The sequence below is a fragment of the Balaenoptera borealis genome (assembly GCF_965194805.1).
Source record: "Balaenoptera borealis genome assembly, chromosome: 6".
NCBI classification, from domain to species: Eukaryota; Metazoa; Chordata; class Mammalia; order Artiodactyla; family Balaenopteridae; genus Balaenoptera; species Balaenoptera borealis.
Genome location: NC_138863.1, coordinates 69,393,042 through 69,409,672, shown reverse-complemented (window position 1 = coordinate 69,409,672; position 16,631 = coordinate 69,393,042). Strand labels below are relative to the sequence as shown.

General features: G+C 35.1%; 1 protein-coding gene across 1 annotated transcript in view; it reads right to left on the bottom strand.

Moving 5' to 3' along the window:
* KCNH7 (potassium voltage-gated channel subfamily H member 7) overlaps positions 1-16,631 on the bottom strand; it is a 457,888-nt gene that overhangs the window by 384,152 nt on the left and 57,105 nt on the right. The window lies entirely within an intron of this gene.

Below are 16,631 nucleotides of genomic sequence, written 5' to 3'. Positions count from 1 at the left end.
GAAAAAAAGCCTAAACAGACCTGAATTCAAGGTGCAGGAAGAGAAAAATTAATAGAAGATATGTCAAAATGCCTTTAATATGTGATACTTGAATCCTGGTATGTGTACAAGTCCAAAAACTACATACACATGTAACTTCTTATCTATCTAAATATTTAAATACCCATCAGCTTACTCCTGACTGTATGTTGAAGAATGAGTCCTAAGATTGTCAAGGCTGAGTGTGCACACCTTATACCTTACTCTGTTACAATTTTTCTTAATGGGTTTCAATTTTTTCAATTCTGCAGGGCTTCTAATACATGGTAGGTCCTTTGCTATGTACTCAAGTGTCCTCTTCACAGAGCCTGGAGGTGATAGGTCCTACTTTGTTGACACCACACTGTTTTCCTAACAGTTGGTGTTTGTAAGGATAAGGAAAATGTTTATTGACTATAATGGAAGGTGTGCTTAGTACAATTGGGAAGTGATCACATTACTGTCTTTCATAGAGCTGGTCCAATTGATAATGAAAGTGAATATATAATAAAAATGTAATAAATGAATAAATTTCGCATAAGTGAAATTCACCTGATGACAAAATTCTCCATTTTTTCTTTTACAACAGATGCTCTGCTTTTCACATGATTTTCCTCCTTTCCTCCACTTTAACTACTTAAAAAATCTTAATATTTCATTTACTTTCCTTTATCCTTCTTTTTCTTTCTTTTTAAAGAATGTGTGTGTGTGTGTGTGTGTGTGTGTGTGTGTGTGTGACACAAAAAGCCATTACTGATGCCCCTTATTGACTGGGAAATTCCACTTCCAGCACCAAAGTTGCTCACATTTTACACATGTACCTTAACATGAAACAAAAGTTTATGTAAAATTAAACAAAACAAAAATCCAAATAGAAAAAAGGGACTAAATTTGTGAAAGTCCTGATTATTAGTAAAAAGGAAGGTCTTGAACAGGGAAACGAAATCCCTTTTGCTAAGTTTCCAAATCTGTCTAGCACCTCTTTGTTGTCAAAATATTTTTTCATAAGTCCATGTTCCACATTGATTAAAAAATCAATGAGTTCTTCAACAATGAAACAAAAAAGCTTGGTCAGTAGATACCTGATTTTCAGCTTGGCTCCTATTTATATATTTTAGTCAGCTTTGTTATGCTTCACATCTATGATATTATAGAGTTATTTTTGTTTTTAAAAAATATTATCTGGTTAACTTGCATATTAATCTCATCGAAGGGAAATAGTTTCCAAAAGTAGAGTTATTTCTAGAAAGCACCAAAAAACTTTCATGACACATAATGATATACTATGGTTGATCCTGTATCTCGTAACTCTATTTTTTTAAAGCAATATTTCCTCATTTATTTAATTTACTTTAAAAATTAATTCAGGAATACATTAAATTCATTATGCAGTGTTATAAAAAAGAAACCCTTCTGCCTCCATAGAAACTTGTTTATCAGTCAGAAAATTAAGTATGTAAGAATGTGAAATAATGAATCAAAACTCATATGTTATGCTTTCAAATAACTACAATTCTATTTTGGTCCATATAAGCTGAAATCTAAACATTTAAAAAAAACAAATAAGAAATACTACTAAGTAACTGACAATGCAATTAGAATAAATATTGGCAAAACAGATTGAGGTACACCATTTCTGAAAACGCTAAATAATTCTGAAAGTGCCATTTCGTTAAATCAAGACAACTTATGCTTAACTCTACAAAATATTCAATTACTTTTTAAATTTAATGGGTTTGAAGTGTGTATAAATCATGTAGGAAGCTATCACTCCAATTTTTTAAAAAAATCAGATGATTGAGATACATTTATGGAAACTAGAAATTATTTAGTCCAAACATGTTCTAGCAACTCTTGTCAAAGAGATTTTAGAACAGAGCATTTTGTACAGGTTCCCATCAAGAAGGCTAATGTTTGAACTTATAAAACAAATGACTAGAGAATCCTACTATGCGATTTCAATTCTACTCTACTTAAAAAAAAATGTTCATGGCTGTCAAACTTTTTTTTTATTTATTCAGTTTTTCCTGTTTTATTGAGATATAATCGACATGCATCACTGTATAAGTTTAAGGTGTACAGTATAATGGTTTGACTTACATATATTGCTAATCTGTTCTGCTTTTTAAAAACATTTTTATTGGAGTATAGTTGATTTATAATGTTGTGTTAGTTCCAGGTGTAGAGCAAAGTAAATCAGTTATACATATACATATATCCACTCTTCTTTAGATTCTTTTCCCATGTAAAGATTTTAACTTTCACATAAACAAATTTTAACAGAGTTAGTCCCAGTGAGAAGGTCTACTTCAAGGTGTTACTGGGTATTAAGGTCTTTTTATAAAAGGCCATGCTATACATTTAAAAGAAGACTAGTACCCTACAACATTTCCTTGCCAAGACAGAATATTTAAGTGACATGAAGGATAAATAGATCTGTCTTAGCAATATAGCCATGATTTGTGTTAGCAGGTTAACAGATAGTATCCACATCAAAATATGTTCCAAGTTTTAAATTATTGATTTAAAAAACAATTTTAAGTAGCTAAATTATTGATTTCAAAACTAATTTGGGAATACAAGCACTTAGTGAAATGAAGGCTGACCACCAAAAGAGATACAAAATTAAAGGTATTTTTGATAGACTAATCAAAACCAGACTTTGTGGGACATTAAAACTGAGATGAAATGACTTGAATTTTAATTATTTGAGACAGGTTTTCTGAAGCTGAGTTAATCTTGATAAACTATGCCCGCATTTTCTACCATTTGGAGAAACACAACGATAACGTTGAGTGTCTGGCACCACCCATTTACCTCTGAAGTCAAAACTGCCCTAACTTTAGTACAATTCAGTAGCAACTGTGGAATCAGCAGTCACAGATTCCTTGCAGCCATGTTGTGTTTGCCTCGTAGGCATGGACATGGGCTAGGGAAGAAAACTGAAACAAAAAGCAGAGGTGCAAGAGACATCATTGCTTCATCAAGTGGGAATGAGAGATGCCAGCAGTATTTTTAAGGAGGATAAAGAAAAGGAGGATAAGGGAATCAAGCAAGCGGGTGGCCCAGTATGAATTTCTGCAGCCTTTTCATAAGCTTTGGCCAGGAGCAAGTCTTCCAGCTCCTGCAAAGTATAAATGCAAACTGAAGTGTTCACGCTGCTCCACCCCCTCAGGTGCAGTCAAATCACCAATCATCGTTTCTGTCCAAGGGCAGTCTACACTGGTTCACAAAAGGAAAAGAGGGAGGGGTGAAACGGAGGGATTGGCTAGTATTAAAGGAGAGCTTTTTCCACAGAGTTCTATGGTTGCTATAGTAACAGCTTCTTTTGTTTTTACATATTCAGAACAGCTGCTTTTGGGCTTCTGGTGGGGGATATTATGGAGGTAACTGAGAGGGAAAGAAGCACCACTCTGACCATGGAAAACAGTTTTCCATAGTCAGATCATTCTTGTTTAAGTGGGTTTAATTTTATACTAGGGTTAAATGTGGGTTTTGAATGTGGGGAACAAGAACTTTTAAAAGAGGAATTCCACCAAGGAAAGACCTAGGTGTGCTGTGATCTGCAAGATGTCTTCAGCTAACTTGAACAACAGACCTCCACTCCCTTGTGCCCTTAGGACTTGAAACCCTCCATTCTCTTTCTACCTATTGTATAGGCAAACTGTAGTTCAATCTTCCCGGGGTGGGTATTTTTCTCAACAGGAAATAGCAGTTCTTCCAAATGCTCACAAATCCCTGTTCACCTTTCCAAGTCCTAATTAATTCCTTTAATTAGAGCTTTTTCTGGCTGCAACCATTTACAAAGTTGAATTGCTGCTCAAAACAAATTAATGAATATTCATAAACTAATAATGTTCACTGAATTAACAGTCCTGTTGCCCACCTACTGTCCTTACAACAAGCCTATTAACACCTTCTATAGACCTTAGTAAAGATGGGGCATCCCCAAGGGAAAGGTAGAGAAAAATGTGGTTTCATTCTAAGGAACAAAGGCCCTATCTGTCTATCTATCTATCTATCTATGTAAAAGTATGGTTTTATTTTAAGAAACAAGTGCCTCACTAACATATCTCTCTCTCTCTATATATATATAGATATACACATATATACATACATACCCATATATACATATATATACACCCATACATATATACATATATCTGTAAGTACATGGCATAATGTAGTAACCCAAGGGGTTAAAAATAATGAAGCAAAACATTAAAAATGGCACCTGCTGGTTGAGTAGTCAAATTTTGTAAATATACAAACTTAAGATGTAAATAAGCAAAGCAGAAGGCACAGATGTCCTTATAAACAAATTGATATTGAACAGGGTGTACTATCGTATTTCCAACCCTTTGGGATTTTGGAAAAGTGCAATATGAAAGCAAAGTGATGCTCTTGTTTTTTCATTAAAATTTATTCACAAACTGCCCAATGAAGGGTTTTAAACTTTGAATTTTAGTAAAACCCATGAAATATTTGGTTGGTTTAATTTGCCAACTGCAGGTATTCCCAGGTGCAACATCCTAAGCCTCAGTTCATGGCAATTTGATTACATATTTGCCTGAGAATTCTCACAACAACCCACTCATTTTATCCTGATACCACATTGAACCTGAATGAACAAACTTTGATTCAAATTTGAAGCAAACAGTAAAGAGGTTTAGATTATTTCATTAAATATAGAAGTTCTGCATTATTATTGGATCTCATATGTATATATGTTTATTTCACTTATTTAATAATAATATTTTTGAACCCAAAGATTTTGGATTAACTTCAGTTAATTATAAATTAGTAAAGGTGAAATTCTGAGTCCTAAAATAAGCACAAGTATTCCAATTTCTGTGCCTTCTGACTGCTTGATTTGGGGCAAACTGTCTAACCTCTTTGGGCATCAGTCTCACAAACTGTAAAACAATGATACTAACACCTTTGGGATATGTTTCTGAGAGAATCAGTTAAGACAAGACATATAAATTCATGCAGAAACTGTAAATATCATATGATGCTATTACAATAATATATATTATTAAGAGAAAGTAACCAGTTTTTATTGTTTTTTCATCTCGTGAATTGTTGATTTCACTTTTATCCTCTGCTTATATTCTTATTATTATCAATACGGTGATGACATCAAAATCTCTAAACTTAGTCCAATTTTCTCCCAAATTCCAGACCTGGATTTTCCAAATGTTTGCCACTGAAGTCCCTTTTGATAGTTCAAATGCCTTGGCCCCAAATCTGAACAACTCATTTCATCTTCCAAATCTGTCCTTCTACCATATTTCTGTTAAAGGCATTACCTTTTTTCCAGTTCCCAAGGCTTAAAAATCTCAGTTATCTTTTCCTTTTGTCCAGACTATTAAGTGTTATACCTTCACAACTTGGAGCTGTCTCATCGATTTGAGCTCTCACTTTCATTCCTATTCAACTCTGGTTGAAATAACATGAATTTGCTGAAACTATTGCAGAGAATCTCCGGAGCTCCATGTTCCCCAACATACTACAGACCAACTCTTTTTGCCAAACATGTTTCTGTCTTCCTCAAGTATTTGATGGTTTCTGGCTTCCAACTATACAGCTAAAACTTCTCAGCCTGACCCAGGGAATTCCAGGATCAAAATCCAGCATAAACATTATTGCTATTTTCATTGTAAAATAAAATTTCTCATGATCTCCTAACATTATTCATGTATTTACAACTCTGCACTTTGCAAGTCTTTGCTTTCTCTGTTTCCCTTGCATGTGTAGCCTTCCTCTAGCCCAACTTTTTGAAATCAAATGCCACTTTATGAAGTTTTTCTTAATTCCCACCCTCGTATTAAGGTAGACCTTGTTGGTCCTTCCTCTGGCACTTACATTTGACTTTGTGTCACTCTTATTTTTGTATATTTCTGATTGCCTTGTGAGATTTTTAGATATATTATTTATTCAATTTAGAGTTCACTATAGCAACTATTATAATAAACTTTAATATGAAAGGTATTTTAAATGAATAGATTTCTACATACCTAAACAGTTTACACATGACTCTATAGAAATTATTATCTATCAATAAAGTAAGTCTCAGAGTGAAACTCAGATTTTTTTCCAACCTTTTATCTGATTTCATACTGTTTAATCTTCAGAATATTTCTTTTGGAATACTTCATGAATCGCTTCAAAACTATTAGTATAATGCTATATACTTTACAAATAAAATTATTGCTGAGATATACCTCATGAGTGGCCATTGCTTTTAAAAAGAAATGTGCAAGACAAACAACCTTTTTCCTCCTGTAGACAGCTGATGCTTAAGACTGAGGTATCTACCTGGGGACCCTCAAAGTAGCCAACTTAAGAGGATACGCCTAGAGGCTGAGGTAGAGATACATAAAAATAAGAACAACCTGGGTCCATGACTACATAGCTGAGCTGTTGAGTTACCAACTCTGGATATGTTCTACCTCCAAACTTTCTGTTATATAAATTAACAAATCCTTTGTTGTATAGGCCCCTTGTAAGAAGATTTTGTTACTCCGGGCCCAAAACAAAAAGAATGGCACAGGAATTCAGAGAAATGAGTTGATGATCGACACAAGATCTCAGGGAGAGAAAGGGACAGATAAAGAGAATAGAGTCATAGAGACTTTCAAATTTTATGAGCTAGGCTATATTTCTTTTGATTAGCCATTAATTTCCTTATCTCTTTTAAAAATATATTTCTATTTTATTGGAGTTAGGAAATGGATTTCAGGTTCTTGAATCCAACTGTGTCCTAAAAAGGAAAACATATATTATCACATACAATTAATCATGACGATAACTATGTAAGTAAAATATTAGTATTCCCTCCATTTTAGAGATGAGAAAACTGAGGGTTGCAAAGGTCATAGTCAGTAACCCAAGAAAAATTTGAACTTGAACCCAGATTTTCTGACTAAAAAGCTGTTCTTTTTCACCATACTATGTCCTTCCCATTGCATTCATTTCATTGCCTCATCATAGCCTTTTATTTCCAACTTCTCCCAGTAACATCAATTATATCACCTCTTTGGCTTCAAAACAATGAAATTCTTTTCTAGCCCATTATATATTTTGTGTCCCAATTCATTCAATATAGCATAGTTTTTCATCTTGGAGTATTTATTAAAGCTGCCTTCCTTTTCCCCACTGTTCATCAGCCGCAGGTATTGTTAAAGTCAAGCAAGTACCAGAGCAGCCAGTTCAGATACAACTGGAAACACATCGCTCTGTTTCAAACTTAAGATCCTCAAAGCCCATAGAATCAATAGTGGAGGCCAATTAGGAGTATGATTAAACTAAATATGATCTTTTTAAAAAAATTTTATTTATTTAATTAATTTATTTTTAGCTGCATTGGGTCTTCGTTGCTGCACGCGGGCTTTCTCTAGCTGCGGCAAGCAGGGGCTGCTCTTCGTTGTGGTGCGCGGGCTTCTCATTGCGGTGGCTTCTCTTGTTGCGGAGCACCAGCTCTAGGCACGCGGGCTTCAGTAGTTGTGGCTCACAGGCTTAGTTGCTCCACAGCATGTGGGATCTTCCCAGACCAGGGCTCAAACCCGTTTCCCCTGCATTGGCAGGTGGATTCTTAGCCACTGCACCACCAGGGAAGCCCAAACTAAATATGATCTTAACTTTGACATCTCCACACATTTTACCTCTCCCTACTTTCTCCTACTTCAATAAATTCAATGCATTAACCATTTATTTAGTGTGTGCCAAAGTGAAAGGTACCATCCTTGTCTTTGAGAAGCTTATACAGTGGAGGAAAGAGACAGACAACTCAGAGAAGAAAAGCAAAGAGCACCACTTTCCACTATTTCCATAAACAGGAACAATTGATCCCTACACATGGCTAGCCTAATCACTCTCCTTGAAGCTTTGAACTATCTTTTTCCAAGTGACTGTTATCAAGTTTCACCTCAAATTGGATCAGTTCACCTCAATCATTACAGTGACCTTTTATATACATTTATATACAACTGTATCTGGTTAATTTTCCTCCCATGTCAGAATTTTTCCTAGAGCAAAACACGATTATGTTTTCTTAAATTAAATGATAATTTGTAACAGTCAAATGGTAGAAACTGTCTGTCCTCCAATATCAACGTCAAAGGAAGAGAGTCCTTGAAAGAAGATAAATAACAGGTCTTGTTAAAAATAAGAATGTATCTCAAATCAATATTTTCCATGTCTTAAACTGGGAATTTCTGAGATTATAATACTCACAAATTTGACTAAAACCCATCAACATGTCTCCCTGGAATTTCATTAATTTATTCAATATACATTTATTAAATAGGCATTGTGGATATAAAGACAAATAAGAAGTGAGTATTAGGCTTCTAGGAATTTATGAACTTGCAGAACAAATAACTCCTTTCATATCAAGTGAAGATTTCTAAATAAACTCTGGTGGACACTTTAGCTACTATTTTCTCTGGGTCTCATTATTAGTAACTGACAAGGGCAAGTTTAATTTGACATACAGTTTTCAATGGTCAAAAAAGTACATATAATAAAGAAGATTACAGACTATACTTCAGTCGATATCAAACTAAAAGCCCTTTGAATATTGCAGTCACAAAACAAGTATCACTCTAATAATTCCATTATGTCTTTACAAGGAGCAAGAATGTTTTTAAGAACTTGTACCTTGTCAACTTGAACTGAAGGTGTTGGCAATGACAATGGAAAGAAAAAGGAGTAAGAATTGTGTTAATTTATGACTCACAAGTAAAAGGAAACAGAAAGCACACTGAGGAACAAAAATAAATAAAAACTTCTTAAAGCAAAAACAAAATAAAGGTAGAAGTCAATCTTTTTATACCTATGAAATAACACTTCATTTTGTAGCTAGAACCAAACTTTAGTTTACCAAAATCAGTGTCATCACAAAACAATACTTAAACCAGCTCTGAAGAGTATCCGTATTTTATAACTGTTTAAAATCCGATTATCATCCATTATGTTTTTAATAATAATTAAATGATGTGATAAGCAGTGGACTGTCTTTTTTAAAAAAAAAAAATACAAATGCAAAAAATGTTTATCACGGCTTTCACAAATGCTAATAATTTATTTTCAAAACAAACTGAAATATTTCTAAGCATTGTTTTCTGTTTATAAATCATTTTCGTTAAAGAAATAATTTGAGGTACTATTTTGATTGAACTTCATAGTTCCTATGTCATGGTTTTAGTGATTTCATTTTTTGAGAGTAAATTCAGGGAATTTATCATGAAATACAAATCTAAGAAAAAAATAATATGTACAGCCTTTCAGATAAAGAAGAGAAACTCCTAACCCTTCTTTTAATTTCCTCATTTTAAATCATTATTTAAAATATTTTCTTATTTCATATTCATTTTGCACTTTAAGCTTAAACTTGTATAAATTTTTGTTCTCTTTTTATTCTCTTATATTGCACTAATTTTATCACTTGCCTTTATAATCATCAGCAAAACAAGGATCAGAAGTGGAGAGATCTCTTGTCCTCAACAGGGAATGGGCAGAGGGAAAGAGGTGGATGAAAACACTTATCTCTATGCTGCTGTGAGATAATAGAACATACATATTGGTCTCTGTCCCCGGACCCTGACACAGGGCTCCTAAACCCTTATAAATCCCTAAATAAGAGTACTAGGAGCATCTTTTGTTCTAATGAGGCACTACTGGGTAGGCTCCTGGATAACTTCTGGATGGGGCTGGTCCCCAGAAAGACCAAGCCATGATTAAATGTTTGGAATTTTCAGCCCAACCTCTCATTCTCCAGAGATAGGGGAGGGGCTAGAAACGGAGTTAATAATTGATCACACTTACGTGAGGAAGACTGCATAAAATCCCAATTTTAAGGGGTACAAAGAGCTTCCAGTTTGGTGAACACTTCCTGTGGTAATTGCTAGGAAAACAGCTGATACCTTCTTAATTAATCTGCTCATATAGCCTCTGGAGGTGGGGCTTAACTTAGATATCACATGAGCACACTCTCAAGTATGCTCAACCTCATACCTAGGAAGGCCAATCCATTGGCTAGTACAAATGATCTGTGCCAAACCTGTTCCTCTTTGGGAAGTGTAGTTACAGTAGTGAAATACTGAGCCAATTATTCTTGGGTGATGAGATAAAAGGATATATTGATTTAAAGACTGCGTGTTGAACCAACTACAAGTGGAAAATACTGGGGTGGGGGGGAGAGAGAGAGGAGGTGGAGGAAAGAGAGAGGGAGAGAGAGAGAGAGAAAAGGCAGAGGTGAGAAAAAGGAGAGAAAGGGGATGAGAGAAAAGAAAGAGAAAGGGAGAGAGGGGTTTCAGAGGGTGGTTTGGGAGAGAGAAGAGAAAGGATAATAAAGGACAGAAGATGGAAACCATGTAGCCTCTGAAAGAGAGAGAGTAGCTCAGTGTAGGACTTAGCAATTCCCGATTTCCTTTTCCATGGGGTATGACTGTACTTCGTAATCTTGGATGACAGTGGCATTTACTCTCATATCCTTATAGTATCTGCTACTATTCCACTCTCATTTTTACTTGAGATGTCAAGGTGTGGTTTTGTTTCTCATTCCTCAGAGAGTTTTAACTAAGGCCATACACAGCAGATGAATATGAAGTAACTTCCTGGCTTGGGTAGAGTATAGGCATGGGGCCAGCTCTTCGACAAGAAGTTTCCTATATTAATCCTCCAGTAACTATTTTCTCTCTCTCTATCCCTGTTCTCAATCCTCTGTTGTTGGAGTTGGTACTTGGAGCCCAGTGTCCACTCACCATTTCAGGATCCATACATATAGGCTGAGTGATTTATCTTACAGTGGGGTCCTGCAATCTTTATTATCATTCTGCTGTTCACTAAACAAGTATCACCAATACAGTATGCTCTTTTATTGGCATTAAAAATAGGAGAGTAAATATTGAAGTTGAGGAGACTAGTATGTGTTGAGCATGTCTTATATAAGTTAAGCACTATACTAAGTACTTTATATATACTAACTATATTACCTCATTTTACTTTCCAGCAACCTTGTGAGCTTTGTCTCATCCTCATAAAGAAGAAAACTGACAGTCTCAGTAAAATGAAGCAACTTACCAATGGCCTTAAGGACAGTTGCAGAGCCATGGATTTTAACCAAAGTTAAAATACATGGCTCTGAGTAAATTCACAACAGCATGCCATAGAGAAGACCTACCAGGTACTTTATTTGGTCCCTTGTGTGAAACAAGGTAAACTCGTGACATAAATTGAATTAACACTGATGCATTATCGCACTGAATATAATACTAAGTTGAAAGAGATTTTAAAACACAGGTATCATTTTTCTAAGACTAGTTATTGTTATTTGTTAAAATTTTAAAAAATGACTGTAACTTTGGCCTATGTAATGATAAAGAATCATTAAATACAAACCCAATGTGTGCACTAAGAAAGATTTGAAATTAACAAAGAGTTCAGCAGTAAGCTTAAACTCACTGCCAATTGCTTAAAAAGATGAACCAAAATGTACTAAAGACAGCAATGTACATATAAAGCAAGACGATGAATGCTCAGTGAGCTATGAGAGTACCACCCATCAAGGTGAAATCACACAAAAAGTGAAATCATGATTGCATGAGGGATAAAAGATTAGCAATAAAATAAATGCCTATGTCAGTGGTGGGATAAAACATCAGAATCAGGACAACTGAAAATACTTGATGCATAAGAGGATACATGTCAGAGGAGACAGATAAAGGAAGGTTAAAAGAAGTAAGATTTTTGAGGGAAACTTGGTATCAAAATGGTTTGAGATAAACACTGCATTCCGTTGCTTCAGAATAACCTGGGGGCATTTAGCTTTCTACTCCTGTGCTCACATATGTCTAAAGGTAAGAAAGAGTTCTAAGAATAAACTGATATTCTGGGTAAACACTTACTCCCTTACTCTTAATGTTTCCATGCAGAGAAACTTTTGTTAGACTAACACTCTTGGCCTTTCACCTCTCTCTTAAGTGGAAATGCTTAAGGTTCAATTTAACAAGAAGTGTTATAAGGTCTATTTACTTGCATCTAAGCCAAAGCTAGTTTTCACCAGTAATAAAATTGACCCAGCTGTTTGACCACTGCAACTAATTCTCAATTTGTTTCTAAATCAGGTAGGAAAGGTATTCTTTTTTACTTCTTAAAAGTTTAATAGCTAAGACTGATTATATGGGGGAGGGGTGTGTGTGTATAATACCTTACAAGCCTTTAAACTGTACATATGACCACTTATGTATGTATAAGACCTCTTTATTGACATTTACATTAAAAAGGAGTTGTTTTGCTATACTTAATTTTGATTTCAGTACTTGATTCATGGGTAATATGTAACAAACATAGAATGATCAGTAAGGATTAGAACGGCAAAGAGAAGAAAAAAATTCATCTGGAGGAATTCTTGGGTGACTAGGCAGGTAGCTATGCCAGTCTAATTATGCCCCGGGATAGCTGTAGAAAGAAAAATGGTGAGGTTGAAGCATTTATTAAAAATAAAAATAAATGTGAAATTGGAATACTAAATTTTCAGAAGAGAATAATCTGATCACATCCTATAATTCCATTAAAATTATACCAATTACAACAAATAATTCTGTAATGCTAATGAATCATTTTAATTTATTCTTCAATGCCAAAGAAATTGATATTACGCTAGAAAGTTTCCTACTTGGGCATGTACATGACAAATTATCTAGCTGTCTATTAAGAAAGAAAGTATAAAAAGAGATGATTGATTAAGAAGAAGAAATAGACCAAAGTCAAGCTAGAGGTTCACTTTTGACACAAATGAAAATGAAATCTCCTTTACTGTAATGTAATACTTGTAACGATGGCCTAATTTGAATAGCATTTTGAAATATAACAACTTGCTTATTATCGCTACAATTACCTAATATGTCCCAAGCACAATGCTAATAAGTACATGGCGTCTCATTTTGACCTCCCCAAAACCCTCCAGAGCAGACACTGTTATCCTCATGTTACAGATAAGGAAACAGCCTGAAAAGCTTATTTTCCCCATGTCACATGTGTACAAGTGGAAAAGCTGGGACTCAAATGCAGGTCTCAGACCTGAAGTCTATGTATGCTCTTCCCACCCTGCCACATTTAATGCATTACACGTTTCTAAAATAAATTTCTCCGTCTTCCTCTATACTGTTTCCTTTCTTGACTTTCTTATTTCTGCACTCATTCACCCAGGTCCTTTGGATCAGCCTTTGATGTTCCCCCTCAACTCCTGCATTCCATCAGTTCCCAAGTTCACTCCTATCCTTTCCTGCTTAGTCCCACCTCGGCGAGGTTCCCATCACTTCTTTCCTGCAATAGTGGCATAATTCCCTACAAATTCATCCTGCATGGACAACCATGTTAACTTGCCTATATATATGTGTGTGTGTGTGTGTGTGTGTGTGTGTGTGTGTGTGTGTATATATATATATATATATACACACACACACACACACACACACACACATATATATATATATACACACACACATATATATACACACATATATATATAATTTACCATTTTATATGTTCCACATAATCCTTTTCATTTGCTAACAACTCTATTTTTTCCCTGTAAGATAGGAGTAGGCAAAGTTTTTTCTGGAAAGGACCCGATAGAAACTATTTTAGGCTGTGTGGGCTACACGGGCTCTCCATCAATATGGTGCAAAAGTCGCCGTAGATAATATGTAAATGTGAGCCACAGACTCACATAAGGGAATGCGTCATATTCCAATAAAACTTTACTTAAAGAAAACAGAGGGCAGGCTGGATTTGGCCCACAGACTATAGTTTATCAACGTCTGGTATAGGATAAAATAAAACTAAGAACTTCTACTTGTTCCTCAACACCCTTTGTAAATGAATAAATAAAATACAATTATTACTGAAACTGAATTCAGCAAGTCAGGTAACTCATTGCCCCTACTCCCTAGCTTTTCTTTCAGGGTCAAGTTTCAAGAAAGAATTGTGTACACAAAGCATGCATTTTCTCTCTACCCGAATCCCCACTCCTCCACAACAGCCACGGAGAAGACCTTGGCTTCAACACAACATTCTGCAATCTTGCTTCCTTCGCTGCCACTAGTGTTGGAGACACTGAGAGTTTCATAGTGAGGCAGAACTGGGTTCTTATACCAGCTTATTTGCTATTTGACCTTGGGTAATATATTTAACATCTCTGCTTCTAGGTCTTTTCATCTGTAAAATGAGTATAGTAATATTATTGCTATTGTGAAGATTAAACAGTTACATAAACTGTAAAATAACATAGCTACAAATACATTGCAGGTGATAATAAATGTTAGCTCATCCTCTTCTCTCTTCTTCCTAAAGCCACCAATCAATAAATCTAACTGATAGCCTATGGGCTTTTTCAGACTTGGTTTATCTGATTCGAGAATTTTGACCACTCTTTCTTCGGACTCTTTCCTTCCTCCTCTTAGCAAAACCGAACTCCTTTCCCTTCTATAACTCTGACTACTCCTTCTCAGTCCTTTTGACCAGCTCTCTTTTCTGCTCGCCCCTATATATCCTTCTGCCCAAAGCAGGTTTTCTCTTGATTTTCTCAGGTCTGGCTTCTTGTTGCCGCATAGACATTAGCCATCATCTCCCAGAGATCACCTAATCCAAGTGATCCCTAAATTACTCTCTCTCACATCAACCTGTTTCAACCCTCTGCATAACCCCTGTCAGTAACTGATATTTTCTTCTGGTTCTTATGTGTTTCTTTGTTTATTATCTCCCTCCACCAGGATACAAACTTCAAGCATCCATTCACCACTATTTCTCCAGCACCTGGAACAGTACCTGGCACACAGCAGGTGCTCAATAAGCATTTATATAATTAAATTGTATCGGCATCTTGATAGTCCCTTGGGTTCTTCCCTTAGCCCACATCTTCTCTTATTATACAAGATGTCCCTGAGCAAAATTATCTACTCCCAGAACGTTGACAACAAAAACTATTCTAAGTGTGAGCTGCCAGTCTTTTCCCCCTCCAGAAGCCTAACTTCTTTCCTGCCTCCCTTCTTTTCTCCCTAGACTTTAACTGGTGACATAGTTATTTTTCTAAGCCTTAAATCTGAACTCCTAACATCTTAGATTAAACCCCTTCAGTGGTTCCTCACTGCTTATAGAACAGAGTTTAGACTCCTTAGTTTATCAGACTAAGTTCTGTCCCTTGTCTAAATTTCCAGTGTTATTTCTTACCACATCTTCAGATAAAAATAATAACAGTTTGATAAACTTTCATTGAGTTCCTATGGTGAACACAAAGACAGGAAAGACAGAGACCCTCCCTTCCCACAAAAGGAGGCTTTGTAGAAAAAAATATCTAAAGGCCCATAAACCAAAGGAGAAGAAAACTGCTCTTTATTGGGAGCCAATTTGTTCCTAGAACTGATCTCAGTACTCTATATTTTTTCATTCAATCTTTATTGCAATGAGATTGTTATTATTATGTTTTTTATCTGATGGAGAAGCTGATATGTAAGTTCCTTAAGGACAAGGATTTTTTATCTGTTTTATTCACTCACTCCCATTTGCCCATCACCTTAAACTGTAGTGGGCACATGGGAGATCCTTCATAAATATTTTTTGAATAAATGGAGAATTAGAGAAGCTAATTACTTTGTCAGCATTACAAGATTAACAAACAACATGTTGGGATATCAGTCAGGTCTAACTCCCAGTCCTTTACTTTTTCATAATCATACACCATGAGCATTGGGACTGTGTACATTTTTTCATCATCTTTTTTTCAGTGTATGCACAGAGCTTGGCACAGAGTAGGTAACCAGGAATATTCTTCAATAAATAATTTCACAAGATTCCTTTCTACATAAAACAGATATCAAAAATATATTTTAGGACATGGTCTTTTAAAATTATTAAATCACGTAAATGGAGTTGATAGAAAATAAATGGATACAATTCATATTTATTTACTTCATGTAAAACTGATATTTTAGATATTCATATTTCAAACTAATATATTTGCTATCAGACATCACTGCCTAAGATGGTATTCTGAAATAGGCATGACCCATGTGTCTACTATACAAAATGTATCCACTGGGTTATGTGCATTTACTACTCAGTCAATTATTGATCGAATGAGTCTGACACCTTTTTGGAGAGAAATCCAATATTTTTTTCTTTTTCTGAAGGGTTCAACTTCCTAGGTTATTCAACTCAAATATTAGGGCAACTCAAAACCTCTGTTGCCATCTTCTTTACTTATGTCAACTGCTTTAATATATAAAACAGTTCACTTTGTTTGATTGTTCTGACAAAATTTATGGAGAAAAATATTTTTCAAAGCCATAATATGAATTCTAACATTAAGGAAAATGATAGCTTTTAAGCAAACCTTAAACAACAGTTTTATACACACACACATAATATGATTTTTTTCATAAGAAGCACTATCAGTATAAGAACTGAGTTGTTACAGACGTGTTTCTTCTGAATAATTGTTACATATGTATTTCTTCTGAAACATATGTGTTTCTTCTCATACACTGCTTTCCACTTCCTAATCTGAAAGCCATTTCATTTTCACCCTCCCTCTAACCTGTAGTAAG